Source organism: Mustela erminea, chromosome 18, assembly GCF_009829155.1.
Source record: "Mustela erminea isolate mMusErm1 chromosome 18, mMusErm1.Pri, whole genome shotgun sequence".
Classification (NCBI taxonomy): Eukaryota; Metazoa; Chordata; class Mammalia; order Carnivora; family Mustelidae; genus Mustela; species Mustela erminea.
The window spans coordinates 57,824,039-57,834,249 of NC_045631.1; the positions used below are offsets into that span (position 1 = coordinate 57,824,039).

At 56.8% G+C, this 10,211-nt stretch overlaps 1 long non-coding RNA gene across 1 annotated transcript; it reads right to left on the minus strand.

Annotated features, from left to right (window-relative positions):
* Positions 1 to 748: 748 nt before the first annotated feature.
* LOC116577215 lies at positions 749 to 2,838 on the minus strand. The gene is made up of 3 exons (XR_004280446.1): positions 2,773 to 2,838; positions 2,244 to 2,466; positions 749 to 823 (listed from the first exon to the last, which is right to left on the minus strand). It is a non-coding gene; the product is annotated as an uncharacterized LOC116577215 (long non-coding RNA).
* Between the last annotated feature and the right edge of the window lie 7,373 nt (positions 2,839 to 10,211).

The following is a 10,211-nucleotide window of genomic DNA, read 5'->3' on the forward strand; positions in this document are numbered from 1 at the left end:
GGGGGAAGCCGACATTCAGTCTAATACCTGGAAGACCGTAGCTAACCCTCATGTTAGACTCTGGAATTCTGACCATGTTCCTATCAAGGAGAAAACACATATGATGCTTCCTACGGAGGAGGGAGTCTCATACCGGGAACATGTGCGCCCTGTTTCTCTGACTCCACTGCCCAGCCTGGGGACCCAGCCCCTGCCCAATAGGACACCCCAGGTCTACTCCTGAAGGTGGAGGTGCTTGTCCCATGTCAAGCTGAAAGCACCGGGGTGGGGGGGACTGACCGTAGCCAAGAACCATCTGGGAAGTGGCCGCTGACATCTGTTTAAAGCCCTGGCTATGGGTCCCCTGTCGTGATTTTCAAGTTCAGTCTTACTTTTTTGTCCTAGGAAGGGTCATCTCGTTTGGCCAAGGCTCTGTAGCAGTCCACCCCAGTCCTGGGACTCAGAGTGGGAGGCGGTGGGGCTAAGGGGTCCTGCAACGTATTCTGGGGGACAGTCTGTCTCGAGCCAAGCAGGACTCCTCTGGCGACGCTCACGCTCCATGTAACGGACCGAAGAATCCCAGGAAGTCCACAGCCCCGCCAGGCCCGCGGCCCCTCGCAGGGCTCAGAGCTGAGAGCAGCGGCTCCGGAAGGTGCAAAATGGATTTCCAAGGTTTCAGTCCGGGCCTGCGGAGAGAGAAGACGGGGACCTGACCCCGGGCCCCCCTTCCCGTCCCCGCTGCGTGGGGGTGTCACGCCCCGTCCTCGGTGTCCTGTGTCTGTCCGTCGTGGTGCTAGAGGCTCGGATCTTGCAGAACCACAGCCGCCGCGGCCGGAAAGCCTCCCTGGGGCAGAAAGGCAGGGAACCGTGGTTGTAGGGGAGCCCTCCTCCCTGCCATCTGCGCGCACCGTCTCTCCCGCGTCACCCCCTCCCCAGGCTCCCACATGGATCTTTGTGTAATTAATTAATATTGCATTCATCAGCGCTTAATTCATGTTCTTGTAATATACAGGATTAAAACCAATCCTACGAAGAGAGCAGTGATAGGCTCCGGCTTTCCGGGCTGGGAGAGAGAATAAGGAGCCCCCGTGACAGCCTCGTCTGCTTGCCCGCCCTCCCCAGCTCTGGGCGCGGGAATGCGCAGCACGGGGAGCCCCCCTGCTCCCCGCCCCCCGCTCCCACCCCTGCCCAGGAACACCTCCGCCTTCCTCCTGGGGCGGGGGCCAGGCTGGGAATGCATTCGTCAGGCAGAGCAAGCCGGGGTGCGGGGACAGGACAACGGGGTGCAGGGGAGGCCTCCGGGCGGGTCTGATCCGAGGGCCCCGCTTCCCTGCAGAGATGCCCGCAACACGCTGTGCCTCCCGGTGCCACTGGCCTCTCTGCCACCGTCTGCGTCCCACGGCAGCGAGGGCTCCCGGCCAACCACCGCACAGAGCAGCACGGAAGGGAGACTACGTGGTGCTTTCAGGGCGTGGATTTTGCTCTGTGACTAGAGGGAGAGGAACACAGAGGACCCGTACGGTGGGGGGCTGGGCTGTTGAGGGCAAATCCCATTGGGGTGCCCGGTGGGCAACATCAGGGCGCCCCCGAGTGTTGATGCCGGCTGCAGACTTTGCTCCGAGGCTGCTCAGTGCACGTGGGGGTGTGTATGGTCTTGGGGGGTGCCGAGGCCGGCTGAATGCTCTGTCTCAACCAAGCCTCTCCCTTCATGTCCTCCAAGCAGAGGCCCCTGTCGCTCTGGCGGTGGTCCCCGGGGACCTTGTCCCAACACAGCTGGTTATCTGGGGAGAGCAGGAACAAAACCTGGCGGGAGGGGGCACCCGGAGTGACAGCCACCGTCACCAGGAAGGGGGTTGGGTCACAGCCCTGCCTTTGTGGACCCCACGGCTCTGACCCCTTCCTTCTCTCTCCTCCCCTAGCACAGCCCCTCCTCCTCCCCCCTGCTTTTTAATGCCTTCCTTTCTGCAAGGTTCGTGGTGTTCCCTCCCCATCCCTGAGCTGCCTGCCGACGAAGGCCTCCGTGCTGTCACCTCTCCGCGAGCTTCCAGGAGGTCCGCAGTGTGGGAAGAACCTGAAAGCATCCTGGGTGCTCAGGGCGGGAGCCCCTCCTTCCTCTGCTGGTGTCCCCCGTGGGCAGCCACTCCTTCCCTTCCTCTGCCCCCTCCCTTCGTCCCTCCCCTTCCACAACTTCCCAGGTGCGGTGGGGACGTGGGGAGCCAGAGGGGATGGGGGCAGCGGGACCAATGCTGAGAAGGAAGGCTCACCTGTGCCCACCTGTGCGGGGGCCAGAGCAGGCAGAGCCCCGTGAGCCAGGGCCAGGACCAGGCACGGTGCGTCGCTGGGTGCGGCCAGCTGAGGAAGCTTCTGGAACGCTAGCTCCTGGGATAGCAGAGAACATCCAGAAGGGCTAGAGCAGTGTGGGGGCTGGAATGAGCTTTTCCGTTCTCTGTCTTGGTGCAGAGCTTGAAATGCCAGTTGGCTGTGAGGCTAAACGAGACGGGACGTAGACAGGGTGATCACAGGGCAGGGAACGGGCACAGGCTGCGTGCGCGGACGGGAGCCCCTGCGCGCCCCCACTGTGTGGCCACGGCGGCCACCCAGTCTCCTGGGAGATGGGTTCTTCCTTGTCTTTCTGCTGCCTGGAAGGGATGGGCCAGTCCGGAGGGTGAGGCTCCTTACCCCTCCCAGCGGTACTCGGCCACTGCCCCCCCAAACTCTTAGCCACACTCTGTGGTAGGGGGGCTGGTGAGGGCCCCCGGGGACCATGCCGCTGATGGTGGCTATTCCACCGACCCTTGGAGAGCCGGGAGGGACGTGCTGTTGCGGGCCGCCTGTCTGGCATCGTTAGGCGGCCGGCTGTCTCTCTGTCCAGCGCTGGCACGACGTGGCTGGAGGCGAGGGTGACAGGGAGGAGGATGTTCTCGGGACAGCTGGTGATTTGACCTGACACGTGTCAGACAGGCACTGGCCTCCTGCCCGCATCCCCCCGGGGAAGAGCCCTGGCAGCTGCGGCTCCCAGAGCTGGGAGAACCGCCCCGGAAAGCGGAGGATGGCCGCTAACGAGCCTGCAGAGGGGTTGCCCAGCCCGGGGGGTCAGGGGGAGCGGGCAGGGGCGGTGGGTGCCGTCCGCCTGCTGGCCAGGCCCCGCCATGAGGCTGCCCTGCCCTCCCACGCTCGGGGCCACCTCCTGGGTGGTCTAAGGTTGACCCTGGAAACCACCTGCTCCTCTCTCTTATCACGACAGTGCTTCAAGTGTGGAACTTTCTGGAATGTGCTCTCTGCCTTTGAGGCATGTTTTTATTATTTATGTGTAAATCTCCCTCTGGTGTATTTATCCTTAAAGATAAATAAAGTCAGTGGCTGGAACCGGGGTTCTTACGGGAGAGCCCTCGAGACGATGCCGAACTCGGGTCCTCAGGGAGCCCCTCCGGCGGGTGGGCGGGGTCTGGAGTGGCCCGGACAGCCCGACCTGCTCAGACCCCAGCACCTAGGATGCCGAGAGAAGGTCTTTAAGGAGATAATTAGGGTTAAATGAGGTCACCAGGGTCACCTTCATCCAGGGTGACTGGTGTCCTTCTAAAAAGTGGAGATGAAGACACACTCACAGAGGGAAGACCGTGTGAGGGCACGGGGAGAAGTGTCCATGTGCAAGCCCGGGACAGAGGCCTCCACAGAAACCTGTCCTGCCCACACGCCTGGATCTCCGAGTCCAGCCTCCGAGCTCTGGGCAAGTACATTTCTGTTGCTAACGCAGCCCAGCCCGTGGCGCTTTGTTGAGGCAGCCTGAGAGACAAGTACAGAATCTCTTGGAAAATGTGAACCCAAAAGTTTATTTCTAGGGGCTCAGTCGGTTGAGCATCCGACTCTTGATTCTGACTCAGGTCGTGACCTCAGGGTCCCAGGATTGAGCCCCGTGCTGGGCTGCGCTGCGCTGGGCATGAAGCCGGCTTGGGATTCTCTCCCTCTGCGTCCCACTGCCCTCTAAATAAATAAATAAAAACAAAATCTGTTTCTAAAAGATACATCCCAGGTCCCTAAAAACATCTACTCTGATAGAAGAAACTTCCGGAATGCGTGTGCTGGTTCACGCCAAGAAGTTTTCGTGCTCCAAGCCCCCTGGCCAGCACATTCCTCCTCAGAGATGTTTTCTCAAAATGTGCTCTTTTTTTTTTCCCCTTAAAGATTTTATTTATTTATTTGACAGAGAGAGATCAGAAACAGGCAGAGAGGCAGACAGAGAGAGAGAGAGATTGGGGAGGAAGCAGGCTCCCCGCTGAGCAGAGAGCCCGATGTGGGGCTCGATCTCAGGACCCGGAGATCATGACCTGAGCTGAAGGCAGAGGCTTTAACCCACTGAGCCACCCAGGCACCCAAAATGTGCTCTTTTAAAAATGTATTTACACAACAGACCGACCTTCAAATACACGTTTAAGGAGCAATTATGACTATGCCCACTGTCAGAGTGAGGACGGCGTGGCTCACGTGCGTCCAGTTGGTTGGATAAATCATGAGTTGGCCCGTTTGTTTTTTTTAAACCCACCACCTCCTATAATGACGTGTTCACCTTTATGATAACGCCACAGCGCTCTCAGTTGTAGCTACGAATGGGGGTAAAGTATTCCAGTAAGAGAGAGAGCAATGACTGAAGGAGGGGACCCTGGTACCTGCCTGCCCCTACCCCAGGGCACGTCTGCCGATGTCCCCAATTCCGGGAGCCACTGTCACACACCGCGGGCGCGTTTCCTCCTACAGCTTCTCGTATCTATGACCCACGTGCTGGGAGGGCCTCCCTGTGTGGGGGCCAGAGCGTGTGGCCCTCTCACCCACGTGGTCACGGGAGAGGGGAAGGGGCGTGGCTGCTGCCAGGGGGCCTGGCAGGCGGTGGGCGCTGAGTCTTCCTGCCACATTCTACAGAATCTCGCGGCCTCCGTCGGTCTTCTCAACCTCCCTCCTTTGCTCACAGAGCCTTGGGTGATGACGTCCACACCTGGGGGTGACCATGCCTTCCTTTAAATTTCCTAAGCAATCAGGATCTTATGCCTGGACTGCTAGGGACAGAGCCCTACCTCCATAGGGGTCAAGAAATTCTGCTGTAAGAAGATGTTGGGTCCAAATCTACTTCCCAAGTCAGGGATGGCTGCTTTCGCTGGGAAGCTTAGCTAAGGAACAGGTTGGGACCACGAGCCCCTTAACGTGCTGTGGGTGGCAGGGGTCACACAGTGCGCCCCAGAGGGCAGGCCCTCCTGCTCTGCAGCTTGCTAGCAGAGTGTGCGTGCATGTGTGCGTGTGCGCGTGCGTGTGCGTGTGTGTGTGCATGTGTGCATGTAGAGGGGCCCCCCTCTTCTCATTACCTGGGCTCTCTCCGGCAGGGATTAGAAAGGAACCAGAGAAGCTAAAGTCAAAGGAAATGGAAAATTTTTTTTCCTCTAAAAGCAAAATCAGGCAGAAGAAGGGCTCCGAAGTGATACTTCTTAACTCAGCTTTTTCAGGTGCAAGAGAAAAGCACTCAAATCAGACTCTAAACCAGGCAGGTTTGGGCCTGGCACATCGACCTGAAGGCATCCAGGGTCTGGAAGCTGCACTTGGACAAGCGAACCGAAGGGTCTGCTCCAGTCCCAAGACAGGCGGAGGGAGGCAGGCCAGGCCTCGGGCTGTGCCGGGAAGGGCCTGAGCAGCTCCTCTGCGTGGGCTCCCCGGGGCCACATCCCGGAAGCCTGGGTGCCAGTCCCTCCCCGACCATCCCACCAGCCCGTTGTCGCAGAGCATCCCTGAGGACGCCTTCAAATATTCTCAAAGCAAAACTAACCATGACAGAAACCAGGTCAGCCAACACCGTTAGTCATCAAGGAAATGCAAATCAGGGTGTGCCTGGGTGGCTCAGTGGATTAAGCCTCTGCCTTTGGCTCAGGTCATGATCTCAGGGTCCTGGGATCGAGCCCGGCAGGGAGCCTGCTTCCTCTTCTCTCTCTGCCTGCTTCTCTGTCTACTTGTGATCTCCATCTGTCAAATAAATATAAAATCTTAAAAAAAATGCAAATCAGAACCAACGCATGACGTCATGTTCCACTTAGGGGGGTGGGGGTGGGGGGAGGAGCTCGTTACTGAAAACAATGGAAAATGACCAGCATTGGTGAGGATGTGGGGAAGTCGGAGCCCTGCTGCACAGCTGGGGGTGGGGGAGGGGGCAGAGATGGGGGTGAGGGTGGGGGAGGGGGAGGGGTATGTAACATGGGGCAGCCTCCTGGCCAACAGTCCAGTGGTTCCTCGGTAGGTTAAATCCAGAATCACCGGACCCAGCACTCCCAGCCCTGGGTACCTGCCCGCCAGACCTGAGAGCAGGGACCGGAACACATTCTTGCGTAGCCACGTTCACAACAACGTTATTCCCAGTAGCCAAACGGGAAACCAGCCCCATGTCCATCGAGAGCAGAACGAAGTCGGACGTGATGTGTCCAGACCCTGGCAGACGATTCGGCCTTAAACAGGCGTGAGTGTCGGGGTGCGCACAGCACGGAGGGACCTTGAAAACCTTGTGCTGGAAGACCGGAGGAGGGTGTCTCCGCCCCTCGTAATGCCAGGGGCTCAACTTTTCCTCTCTTTCTCTTCCTTTCTTTCGGAGGATGAGGTCATCCACTTCCTCTCCATGCTTCCTGGTCCGCATTGATCTCTCCTGCCGGATCGATGAACAAGGTCAAGGTGGTCTTCTCTCCTTCCTGAAACAGCTTCGGGGAGACTGGCTTTCAGGACAACCCGTTCCCTGGGTTGCCTCCCACATCTCTGCTGTCCAGCTCAGTCTCCTTGACTGTGAACACGGGCCGGTCCCCTCTTGGACACCTCAGGCAGGGCCCACCTCCTCGGGGTCCGAATCTCCCCCAAGACTTTAGGTACCAACTTGCGCTGACCCCCAAGTTCCCATCTCGTCTGTCCTGAACGCCCGGCTCGTGTGTCTGCCTCCGGCACGCGTCTGCAGGGTGCCCGATCGAGACGGCAAACAGCACGGCCAAGCTTGTGCTCCAGGTTTCTGCCTCCCCGACCTGTCCTGCTTCAGGAACAGCAAAGCCACTCACCAGGTGGCTTGGGCGCTCTCTGCCTCCTCTCTTTTGTCACAGCCCACAGCCCGGCTCTCAGCAGCCCCAACCTGCTCCACCCAAGCCTAACCTAGCCTTCCTCCTCACCCCAGTGATCTTCCGTCTCCTAACAGGTCTGCCTGCTGCCCCCAAGCCCCCTCCAACAGCCTCCTTGCCACAGACAAGCCAGGGCAAGCCTTTGGCAACTTAAGTGAGACCCGGTCAGTCCTCTGTTGGAAAGCCCCCACAACTTCCAGCTCAGAAAAAAAAAAAAAAAAAGGAGTGCAAAGTCTTTATCTTGGCCTCTGGGGCCCAGCATGAACCAGTCCCAGTTCATTCCTCTCTGAGCCATACTGCCTGCTTGTGTTCCTTGAACATGTGTGCACTGTGCTGCCTCAGGGCCTTTGCACTAGCCATTCCCTCTCCCTGGGATGCTCTTCCCTCCCAAGTTCCACATGTCTCACACTTGCATCTGTGTCTGCCCATCAGAGAGGCCTTCTCCAGCTATGCCGACCTTGAAGGGCAGCTGATTTTGCTCCCTCTCTGCACGCCTCGCCTTGTTCCCACAGCTTTTATGCCACCTGCCATGTATATAATTACTTACTTGTTTACTGTCTCTCTGCCCTACTTCGTGAGGGCCTGCGCTTTGTTTTGGGTGCTGTGTCTCTAGGGTCTGGCCTGTAGTCGGCCCTAATACATGGGTGAAAGAGAGTAGCCCAGTGCCTTTGCCCGTCATCTTGAAAAGATCTGGGCTAACTCTATCTATCCATCTATCTATCTATCCATCCATCCATTTATTTTTAAGTAGGCTCCGTGCTCAATGTGGGACTTGAACTCATGACCCTGAGTGCAAGGGTCCCATGTTCTGGGGACTGAGCCAGCCAGGTGCTCCTGGGCTAACTCTGGAGATGTTTGGGGACACAGAGTCCTGGCTGGTGAGAGGTCAAGCCCCAGAGGTGAGTCAATCTGAGTTTGACTTTCCCTTGTCTCTCTCTCTCCAGGATTTGGGGTGCTTTTTCCACGCATACTCTCCTTTGAAGGCAAGAGGCCAGGACAACAGGCCCAAGATGCCAGGAGGTGATCTGAGGTCTGTGGGGGGCATCAAGGAAAAGCTATAGCCTCCAAATCTAAGGTGTAGACCCAATCTGCAAATACCTTGCATGTGGTCTTTAAGGGGATTTGGCTCCTGGCTGAATGTCTGTGGTCTCCCCGCTGGCCCCAGCTTCCGGGCCCCCTGGGCCTGGGTCCCCCTCGCTGCACTCTGTCCGGGTGTGGGCAAGAGACACTCACATGCCTCTGATGTTAACGGGGAGGCGCAGGGAGAGAGCGAGTTGGGGCCGGGGGCGCCCCTACCACGCCGGCCTGGGACCCAGCCAAGAAACCCCTTTCTGGCTTGGCTGTCCTGGAGGGAGGGAAGGGAAATCTGACAGCCCAAGGACCCCAGGGTTTCCCCAGGGCAACAGCTAGTCTGAAAAGGCAGGGGGGTTGTCAGCAAAAAGTCAACCGAAATTTATTCCTTGAATCCGAAACTCCTGGGTGGAGAACTCAAGGCCAGAAGTCAGAGAATGGGGAGCTGCGGGCTATGCATGCTCCCCTCCCCCCTGCTTCTCTTCTGGGGTCTGCACTGGGCAGCCAGGAAAAGCAGTGCCTAAGGGCTAGGGCTCCCAAGGTGCCCTCGGTCTCGTCCGTGGGAAGCAAGGAGATGTCCTTGCCCGGGGATGCCGCTCACCGCCACTCCGCCAACGGGCAGCGATGGACTTGGTGGGAGCCGCGGGTCATCTGGGGCAGTGATCTGCAGGTTGGGGAGGGGACAGCCCACCAAACAAGCACCCGCCCTTGGTCTCCAGCATAGCCCTGGGGGGGTCTTTCTGCTGTGTATGGTGTCTTTACATTAACCCCTTGAGGAGAGAATTTAATTTGTAATAAATCTGTATTACGGTGGAGGTTCAGTGCCCCAGCGACTATAAAAATTATTTCCTTATCCCAAACTTTATTATACAGCTTTTGCAATGAGTTGGCTTGTCGTTGAATTCCTGGTTTGGGCCACGAAGAGTAATCAGTGTCACTGAACAGCGTCATGTAATATGTCCCCTCTCTCTGCAGCCCTCCACCGGCCTCACCCCCGTGTCTCATCACCAGCTGGATCCCATTATAATCAGTCTTGTAAATGGGCTACGCTGGGCCATGACTGCCTGTTGGCTTTGACGGTCAAGAAGATGTTTTCTTTCTGTTCCTGAACGGCCGAGTCTGTTCTGTGTTTTCTCCTTCTTTTAAAGTACTGTGTGTTCTTGGGGAGATCATTTTCCTCCTGAGCAGAGGAGGACTCTGACAGCTGTTTAGGAAGCAGGGCTCCTTAATCCGGGACCCACGGGGGGCTTCCAAAGGTCTCAGAACCCCTTGAAATTTCTGGAAAATGTTGTATCCACATGCATGGATAAGCACTTAGTTCCCCTCTGAGGAAGTGAGGCAGGAGGTTTCTGCAGATGGACAGAGGGAATCCACCTCCCAAAGGATAGTAGCTAATATTTATTGAGAAGTGATATAGACCAGACACCCGAGGTCTCTAACCTGGTGTTTATGGACCTGTAGAGGTCCAAGAGCTTGGATGAGGCAAGTTTACATATTTAGTTTTGGCAAAGTTATCCTGCAATTTAGTATTTCCTTCCATTATAAATGGCCTCAACACACCACTGTGGTTTTCACAACTGTTTCTTCACTACATGAATATTGTTGCAGATATCGCAAAATATTCTTTATGCCCGACATCACTTGGAAATCATGTTGGTTATTGAATCAGCAGCTACACTTTATTTCATACATTGAGGAAGAAGCACATATACTATGGCTATCTTTAGGATATATTTTAAGAACGGGCATTCATTGTCATTTGTCACCTCTGTAATTCTATGCATTTCATTTTATGCATTTATAAGTATTATTCTGAGACGGAGTCCATGGTGGAGACACAATTAAGCACCACTGGTGCTTAGAGCACGCGCATGCATCTGAGACGATGCTGTGTCTGAGTTTGGACACCTCTCCCACTTCCTACCTGCCTGGTCTGTGCTCTACTGGTTCCCTTTGAAATGGGGACAACAGCCACCAAACAAGGGTGCTGAATGGTTAGAATTGCTGGTATAGGTGAAAGTTTTGAGGCACCCCCAG